This window comes from Olea europaea, chromosome 5 (assembly GCF_002742605.1).
Source record: "Olea europaea var. sylvestris chromosome 5, O_europaea_v1, whole genome shotgun sequence".
NCBI lineage: Eukaryota > Viridiplantae > Streptophyta > Magnoliopsida > Lamiales > Oleaceae > Olea > Olea europaea.
The window spans coordinates 2406240-2415590 of NC_036241.1; the positions used below are offsets into that span (position 1 = coordinate 2406240).

The 9351-nt window shown below is 39.1% G+C and overlaps 1 pseudogene; it reads right to left on the reverse strand.

Moving 5' to 3' along the window:
- Positions 1 to 4252: 4252 nt before the first annotated feature.
- On the reverse strand, positions 4253 to 5697 carry LOC111394126 (annotated as a pseudogene).
- Positions 5698 to 9351: the final 3654 nt, after the last annotated feature.

The window sequence follows — 9351 nt, forward strand, 5'->3', positions numbered from 1 at the left end:
GCTTCTCTCCGGGAGGGCCACCCCTGTGGGAATAGTTGTCTGCCTCAAAACTGGGGGTGGTCTCGCCACAGTTGGGCGTCTGGGAGGGGCGGCACTCTTCTTGCCCTTCCTTCGGAGGTCAGCCTCTGGGTCCTCCTGAACTTTCTCCTCCGTCGGAGGCTGGAGCCTCTTACTGGCCTCCACCAACTCCTCCATTTGCTTTTTATACGAGGAGGAGGAGGCCTTCAGTGCCCGTGCCTCAGCCATCATTTTCTGGATGGTCTTGAAGTCGGGGCGCACTGGCAGCTTCTTGTTAAAGTTATCTGCAAAGAAACAAATAAGGAATTAGTACAAGTCTAGGGAGTTCGGAATAAAAAGTAAGGACTTCGGTCCTATTACCTTGAGACGCCATTAAATCGTGAGTAATGAAATGGATGTTCTTCCGGATCAGCCTGTGGTAGGACCTCTTCTTCTGAGGTAGCTGATAAATGACACAGATAGTGTCGAAGTCCTCCGTTGATAGCTTGCACCGAGGAAGAGAACCTACAAAAGAAACATAACTGTTAGACACAAGCCGAACTGAAGAGAAAATAAAAGAAACAACTACTATACTCACTAATTGTTGATAACTTCGTTGGAACTGTAAGAGGCGCCAGGGGGTCGCCCTCCATTGTGTCCCATCGCCCCACTGTCCAGCACCATGAGCTCTTCCATTCTTTGATGGAGCTCGGCAGATCGACCACGAATAGAGTATGGGAACCCCATGACGTAAGGTAGTATCAACCCCGGGTCTTATCCCCCCCGGCAGTAACCTTGGGAATATAAAGGGTCTGGAAAACGGAAAGGGGCATCTCCACCCCTAATGACGCCTCTTTCCAAAACATCCAGGAGTCCATCATCTGACTCCAGGAGTTCGAATTGAGTTGCGTCGGGGCTAGCCCATAGGACCTAAGCACCAACCTAAAGAATGGGTGGATAGGCAGCCTAAGTCCGGCCCTAAGGATCGCCTCACTAATGGCCACACAGCCCGGCCTTGGGTAACAGGCTCTCACTTCCGGCCTGGGGAGGATTAAGTCTACGCTGTCAGGGATCCTATACTCTGTCCTAAGTCTACCCAGGTCGGCCTCTCTTAATTTTGATGGGTAGTCGGACGTCCCCCAATGCACAAAGGTATTTGGTGGGCTAGCTGGTCATTTCCATATGTTCTCCCCTCCCATTATTGCCCTAGCTATTTCTGAGGAGGTCACCATAATGGGCTCGTCTACCCTCACTATTTCTAAGCCCCTCCCCGAAATCCGAGGCCATTCTTTAAAAATTTAAAAGCCTAAATAGGTGCTGAAACTTACAGGTTTGGAGGTTTTCCTAGCCGGAAATGGTGTAAGGTCGCCGGAAGCCTAGTTTTTCTCGTCGGAAGTCTAGTTCTTTCTCGCCGGAATTGCTTGCAAAACGTCGAAAATAGCCAAAAATTTGAGAGCAAAGTATAATGTTAGTTTTGCAAAGGTAGAAAGTCTGAGAAAACCCCAGAGTCCTCCTTTTATAGAAAAAACAAGTCCGATCTCCACCATTGAATTCAAATGCGATCAATCTAAGCCGTTCGTCGTATCCTCAATCTAGGCCATTGAAATGAAACGCCAGATTTGATGTACGTTCGAGATGTCGCTGTGACTTTCACGCTAACTTGAAACGCGTCACCTCGGTTACAACCAGCCGTCAATAATAATTAGTAGCCGCAGCAGCCTTTTAGGAGAATGGGCATGGCACCCAACTGTCACCTTGAAAACACGCAACAGTTGTTAAATCATTTGACGTTTGGGTCACCTCGGATTAAGTTCCTCCTCCAACTTTACAAAGCTTGGACGCACCTGACACGAAGGCCCTATTAGGTCATCACCTCGGACGCTGCGTTCCTTCCCATGCTTTACAAAGTTTCAGCCATCTCCCCACGCGTCGACCTTTTCGGTCAGTGCACCGGTGGCAGATGAGCTCCTCCTCCAACTTTACAAAGCTTGGACGCACCTGACGCGAAGGCCCTATTGGGTCATCGCCTCGGACGCTGCGTTCCCTCCCATTCTTTACAAAGTTTCAGCCATCTCCCAACGCGTCGACCTTTTGGGTCAGTGCACCGGTAGCATATGAGCTCCTCCTCCAACTTTACAAAACTTGGACACGCCTGAAGCAAAGGCCCTATTGGGTCATCGCCTCGGACGTCGCATTTCCTCCCATGCTTTACAAAATTTCAGCCATTCGCGAAGCTTCGGTGCACCTTACGGGATATCCCATGCTGCTTGACCGCCTCGAACGTTACGCACAATAACGAAGCTTTGGCACATCTGCCTATTATCATAACCTCGATTGCTGCGACGGATCAACCCCCAAAACTCCCATGACTTGCGGTCCGGTCAGGAAAACAAATCCACGCATGATATAAATATTCATCCCTGGACTTGGGGGACCGCTGTTACGCCCCGATTATTTACGCCTCGATACCGAAGTGTCATCTCACCTCCGAGGCCGAGATCAAGTGGACCCTCCGTAGCACCATTTATTCCGACCTAAAAACGACCCTTCCGAAACTTCTCCGAAGTGATATAGCGATTCCTACTACTGATCTGCCAAAGCATCTCACCTTCGAGGTCGAGATCAAGTGGACCCCGGTTAGAAGATTTGCCGCCAATTTGAGATTTGTCCTACATCTAAGGCTTAAATTGATTTGAAATCTCCATGAGACTATTTGATGTGACTTATCAATTTTATGTCAATTCAACTCGGAGGAAACAAACTGTCCGCCCACTCTACAAACGTGACTGATTGACGCCTATGAGCAGATGCTTCATACCGTCAGATGTATACACGCGTTCCACATCCAACGGTTCATACCACCTATAAATACCCAAGATTTGGCAAGAGGCAAAGGTAATGAAACTCTTAATACACAGCACTCCATAACAAGTTTATATATTCTCCTCCCCCTTTATTGATTGATTTGTGTCGCCCCTGAGTACTGTTCCGACCACCCAAACCTGACTTGACCGTCGGAGTGTATACGGTCGCCACCACCCCCGTTGGTTCTGGCCGTGTGCGCCTGACCATTTGTTGATTGCGCAGGGAGGAATATGTGGAGTAGCTTTCAGTTGGCCACGTGGAGGGACCAATTTCCGAGGTCAACAAGAGGGTTGAGAGAGATTTGGGATTTGAATTCAAAATCAAAGAACTCCCTCCAACTCATTTCAATATGTTATGGGCCAAGTCTGCCCAGTTTAGCAATGCATTATTCATATTATATACGGATACAAGTTCAATAATACGAAGTTTTTGATGTATAATATATAAAGAGTTTTATTTGCTTACTCAATATTGGACACATCTTAACTATAGGAAATATGGTTCCGAAAGTAACTTCGGTTTGCCAGTTCAGGCTCAACTCCTCACTTTACGTTAGCGGACCTACAGGTCGGGCCAGGGCTATGCGATCTTTCTCTATGTGTGGGATGAAACCGGGGAGAGAAGGGAATGCGTCGAGGTGGCGAACAAGACAACTACATTTTGGCTTTTCCCTCCATGAGATGAGCCCAGTGCATTGAACCGATGGATAACAGAACTGAGCTGGTCGCTATTTGATGCCATTATTGGTTGTTCTAGTTGTGCATAATATTCCATCAATATAACCTGTTATCCTAAATTTTGTTCTGAACACTTTGCCCTTTGAAAAGTTATATGCACAAGTTGTTCACCAAAGTTTTAACTATCTAAGCTTCTTTGATCCAAGACAGAGAACATGAATACAAAATTTGAGATATTTGATCAATTAAATTAATCTCACCCATTGATAGATCAAAAAAATATTAAACTTATGAAAAGATATACAGAATTATGTCTATGAATTTATATGTATGGTCATACTGTAGAATTAAACTCGAAATGTTGCCCGTTCAATACACCCCCAATGTACTAGTATTGTCATTAACTATTTATGTGAGAAGGACAAATCACAATCCCGAATAGTTGATCTAGAAGGTGTTAATTCGTATACATTGGTCGTAAACAATTTATTTATGATTAAAATTTAAGTTGTATCACGCTATGCGTAACCATATGAGCATCCAACTTATATTATCACAAATGACTACTAGCACTTTTATTTCAACATCAAATAAATACAACACAAAATAAATAAATCCCAGAATTTATTTATTATAAAAAGAACATTTTACATCAGCAAAATTATATTATATATGCACACAACCCAACCCTACAATTTGAACTGATAAGACTCTCAACTACAACCACATGAACAAAGTATATTGTACGGTTTATCATTTATGCGATTATGTCGAGGAGCTGTCGAGGAGTCGGTATTGAATCGAGACAACACCGGGGGTTCCAAACATGCCTTAAGGGCTCTATCTGCAGTTAGGTACCCTACACATGCCACTGCCTCAATCTCAAATGGTGTAGGAGGGGGCACCCTCCCATCCAAAATACTATGAATTTCATCTTGACTTATGTATGGAACTACATAATCCACCAAATTTGTCGGCATCCCTTTCTCATTCTTGTGAATTACCTTTGGACCTGATAGCAATTCCAGCAATACAATTCCAAAACTATAAACATCTATGGACTCGTCATCTTGTAGGCCGTTCAAAGATAGCTCGAAATCAGACACCTTAGCAGTCTAGGCTAGTAATGGCAACGGGGCGGGTTCGGGGACTCTCCCACCTCGCGCCCCATTTCTTGCCTCTTTTTTTTTTCCAAATTCCTAATTCAATTAAATACAAATAATATTCAAGCTAACAAAGTTAATATCCAAAATAAACACTACAAATCTTAAATGTAATGAATGCTATTGGTACACAATATTGATTATTAGGATGAACAAGATTTTTTATGTTTTTTTCCTTTAATATTGTCACAAAAGTTATAACCCCACACACTTTAATTTATTACAATATATAGATTTTCAAATTTGTTTAGTTGAACACGTTATATCTTTTTATATTTGTTTTTATCAATATAATATCAATTTGACAAAGTAGCATAATGGTATATATAAATTAGTGAAACTTGATAGGATTTGTACAATTGAGGATACTAGAAAATAGGTCACATCTTTCTATTTGAAAGAAGTTGAACCCTAACATTTTAATAAAAAAATAATAATAATAAAAATTCACGGGGCGACCATTTATGCCCCGCCCTACCTCGCGCCCCGCGACGAGGCAAGTTTTTTTGCCCCATTCGGGGCGAGGCCCCACCGAGGTGGGGCGGGGTAAATCACCATCACTAGTCTAGGTAGTATTGAATAATATGTTGGATGACTTAATGTCCCAATGAATAATTGGTGGCATAGCATACTTATTAAGGCACTCTTCCTCTTGCTGCGTCAAGTGCAACCTTAATTCTTCTTGGCCATGACATTAATGGAGAACTTTTTGGATTGTGCAGGTAGTCATGGAGGTTACCATTGTTCATGAACTCATATACAATTACGAGCTCTTTGCAATCGTCGCAATATCCTAATAGCCTAACAAGATTCTTGTGATTAAGACATGATAAAATTTCGATATTATTCAAAAATGTATTGTCCTTGTACTGTGAAGTGTTGGCTCTCTTGATAGTCAATTCGTGCCCATCAGTTTTATTCTCCTTAGAGAAACTATTTGTCACTTTAAGTAACTTTTGCAAGGAAAATTCCTCCAAGTGATCTCCATTAATCATGCTGATTAAGTGGTTGAACCATTTCTTCAAGACTGGTGGGGCTGGCTGAGCATGAGCAATTTGGCGATTCTATTGTGGCAATCCACCAAGGCCGGCCTTGATATTTTGGGGGACTTATGCCAATTTCAAATGTTGAAATTACATAAAACCCTAGTATTAAAATCTTGAATTCTAAAATAGGGGGGAAGTTTAACGTTTTCAAGCATGCTGATTAAGTGGTTGAACCATTTCTTCAAGACTGGTGGGGCTGGCTGAGCATGAGCAATTTGGCGATTCTATTGTGGCAATCCACCAAGGCCGGCCTTGATATTTTGGGGGACTTATGCCAATTTCAAATGTTGAAATTACATAAAACCCTAGTATTAAAATCTTGAATTCTAAAATAGGGGGGAAGTTTAACGTTTTCAAGTATCAGAAATTTTATTTTAATTAATATTTCTATAAAATAAATATTATTACTCACAAACCCTAATTCTCTCTCTCACATTTCTCCATTCCACCTTAAAACACCTGCCGCCTCCCTTATGAAAAAAGAAAATCATAGACTCTTTCTCTCTCTCTCTCTCAACCCTTCCACGGTAATACAACTCCAGCATCGGAGGCGCAGTCGCCCTTCAAATCGGTGGAGTTGAGGCACGGCATGGCGTTCCCATCAGTGACTAGTAGCGATCTATGGGCTCATCTACTTCGACAGCGATTTGGAGTACGTCGTCACGCATCACAATGATCTGTCACCGTCGTCGATGGTTATAGCTATAGATCGGCTACGACGGTGGTTGCAGTCGTAATGGCTATGGGGACGTGGTGGATTTGTGGTTGTGGTGTGGTGGATTTGTGGAGTTCTATAGTTGGTTTGCCTTGATGGTGAGGTGGTAGTGGTGATGGTTGCGATGTTGTGACGGCGATAGTGATGTTCGTGTGGTTGTGGTGATGGCGGTGATAATGTTGGAGTTGATTTTTTGGTGGTGTTTGGGTGTAGTAGTTGTGGTGGTTTTTGGTTGTTAAAGAGGGTGGCAATGGTAGCTAGCGGTAGTGGCAGTGGTTGTGATAGTGGGTGCGGTGGTGACGATGAGATGTTGGTGGCCGTAGTTTGCCAAGGTAGGTGTGTTGATTTGTTTGTGGTGTTGCTGTAGGGTGATGGTGGTTGTGATTCTGACAGTGATGGTGGCATTGGTGATGTTGGAGACAGTGGTTGTTTGGTGGTGGTCACAGATTAATTGGTTGATTGTGACCATTAAATTAGTTAATCTGTGACCAATAAGAAAAATAAATTGTGACAAAAAATTAATGTGTGACCTAAAAAATTAATAATTTGTGACTGTTTATTAAGTTATGACCTATAATATTTGTGATCTTTGACCTATAAATAAATTGTGACAAATAAATTTTTTATTTGTGACTGACGAACAAATTGTGACCTACAAAAGTTTTGAATTGTAATCGTAAAATAATTTGTGATATTAAAAAATTCTAATTTGTGACCAGAAAATAATATGTGATAAATTAAATTGTGAATTTGTGATCAAATTGTATAGATCCGTGACCTTAATACATTTTAATTAATAAAATATATAATTAAATAATTGAATTATAAATAAATTTTAATGAATATCTATTTTTTGAAATTTGAAACTTATATTCTTAATTTTGAAATGAGTAATAATTATCCTCTTAGTTATGAAATTTTTCCATTTCAAATTGGGGCCTTTTATTTTGTGTCTCTTTGTATAAAGTTTTAGCCTCTATTTGATGGAGATTAAGCCCTTGTTTGAGTCCCATTTTTCATCAAAAATACATTTTTCAATAGTGATTTGACACCATTTCAACCACAAATTTTTCAATAAAATAATATTACACGTAAATTCAAAAAAAATTCTTATTTTTTAACAACACATTCTTCATCGTAACAATATTTCAAAATGCATTTTTTTTAGAGAAAAATGGGGCTCAAACAACCCCTAAAATCAAAATTTTATTAGATTTTGATAGAAATAGATAAAATATGTGGATTTAATGTTGTGAAACCCATAAAATATGTGGTTAAAATTAATTATTGATTTTGACTTAGATTAGATTTTAATCGATACCAAACAGGGGATTAATATAATTATAAAGAATCTAACACTAGCAACTAAACCCCAAAATTTGAAGAGAAAATTAACAAATGTCAAATTTCAACCAACAATACAAATTACAAGTAAAGTTTGGTAAACAGAATTACAATACAATAGCAAATGGGTATCTTCACTTGTTTGATTATTTTCTCACTGCAACTATTTAAAATAAATTGAATATACATTTGAGTGATTTTGTGTACAAAATTGGAGAATGTGATTGTAAAAGATAATGTAAGAAAATAATAAAAATGATGAACAAACGAGCTTCTAATTTGTATTAATTATCAAAAATTAACTTAAAAATAAAAAGTATATATATGAACAAGGACAGAATTTTTAAATTCAAAGTACTTTCAACAAACATCTAAAAAGATTATTATCATGAGATTAAAACAAAACAATATAATAATAACTTATGTATTTTGTAGTATATGTTTTGAAGATAAAATAGAAAGAAAGAAACTTGTAAGATTGTATCATGCCAGCGAGATCATACCAAACTGCATTGAATCTTCAAAATTTTAGTTCAAAGGGAGATAATTTATATTTTGTTGGCTTGAAAAAATAATGATGGGTGATTGTTGGACATGAAATTTGAAGAGATAAAAAGATATTTTGTTTGGTTAAGAAAAAAATGAATGTTTGGAAGATAAAGTGTCAACTTAATTATAAATAGGGAAAGTAATATTTGTGATAAATAAATATAAGTGATAAGTTTGTTGTCATATATATATATATTAAAGATTTTTATATTTTCAATTTTTATTAGTTTATTATGTTTGCATACGATAATTCTATTTTATAGAATTTCATAAATATAATTTTCATTTTTTTCAATCAACCAATTGAACTTTACATAATTTGGGGTCATCACTAAAGTAGGACTTTAGGCGATTGCCTACTTCACCTATACTTAGGGCCGCCACTGCGATCCACCCCCCTCTAAGGGTCCTGAATCATGTAAGTTTTAACTTGATAATAGAGGCTATAAAGAAGACAAACTGAAGTCTTAAATTGTTTTAGTTCGTGTAACTTAGAGATGTACTTTCAAGGCTCGTGACACGCATTTGATCATGATTAGGAGGACTCTCAACCCTGAACTAGAATCTGAAGAAATAGAGCTGACGCAAGGATTCTGAGCAACTTCTCGAAGTTCCTCTCTCCGTAGAGTGGCTTCGACCAGCCTTTCCCAATTGTAATATAATCTACCCATTCCAAATGTTGTTGTAGTTGAAGGTTTCCAACTTTTTTTCCTTTTCTTTTTTCCGAGAATCTAAGATTAGGAATATCTAGATTTTTTTATTTGTTTTAAATTTTTAATGATAGAATGAAAGCGATTAACAATAAAGCGAGGAATAGAGTGAAAGCTTTCCTAGATACAGACATGGAAAAAGGCTAAAAGGAAGCTGGGGAGAAAGTGCATGGAAATTGTCCTAGGTGATTAGCAACCTTTTCGTCAATTAAACAATTGCTGCCACTACCTCCAAATTTTTGAATATGCATTCTGGTTGCATTTTTATTTTTTTCCATTGCTGGT